The following is a 756-nucleotide window of genomic DNA, read 5'->3' as shown; positions in this document are numbered from 1 at the left end:
AGTGGTTAAGTTCGCGCGCTCCGCTGCAGGCAGCCCAGTGTTTCGTCGGTTCGAATCCTGGGCGCGGACATGGCACTGCTCATCAAACCACGCTGAGGCAGCGTCCCACATGCCACAACTAGAAGGACCCACAACGAAGAATATACAACTATGTACTGGGGGGCTTTGGGGAGAAAAAGGAAAAATAAAATCTTTAAAAAAAAAAATCTGTGAAATGAATGCAAAGAGTGAAATAAAGAAAATAATTCAAAAATGGAAAGAAATCTCATACCATGTTATATGGGCTTTGGGTTATATTTGATCCTGAACTGGTCATTTTTATTTTTAAAATCATATGTGCTAAGACATGGAGCCTAATGGTAAAATGCCTGATTTCTGATATATCTGATATTGGAAAATAGTTAAGGTTAGAAACTTTTTCCTTCAAATAGTAAAGGTGAGTGATTAAGTCCCCACCAAGGCAGCAACGTCATAGCAGATGCTTCCCTGGGGGAGTAAATATTTCTGATTACTCTCAGAAGGGACAGAAGGGGAAGGCACAGTTTCTGAGAGTAGCGGGAGGAGGTTGGTGGTGGACAGAATACCAAATACGGAAGAGAACAAGCACGAGGAGAGGAAGGGAAGTCTCTAGAGCTGTCCTTGGGACAGTTGTTCCTGGGATGGTGACTGGGGCATGCGGGACTATCAGATAGGTTCTGCTGTAACTAAGAGAAACTTTTGTAAGATGATAGTGTCTGACACAACTTGGAAATTTAT

This window comes from Equus quagga, chromosome 8, assembly GCF_021613505.1.
Source record: "Equus quagga isolate Etosha38 chromosome 8, UCLA_HA_Equagga_1.0, whole genome shotgun sequence".
In the NCBI taxonomy this organism is placed as follows: Eukaryota; Metazoa; Chordata; class Mammalia; order Perissodactyla; family Equidae; genus Equus; species Equus quagga.
The sequence above is the reverse complement of the archived record's forward strand: the minus strand, read 5'-3'. Positions refer to the sequence as shown.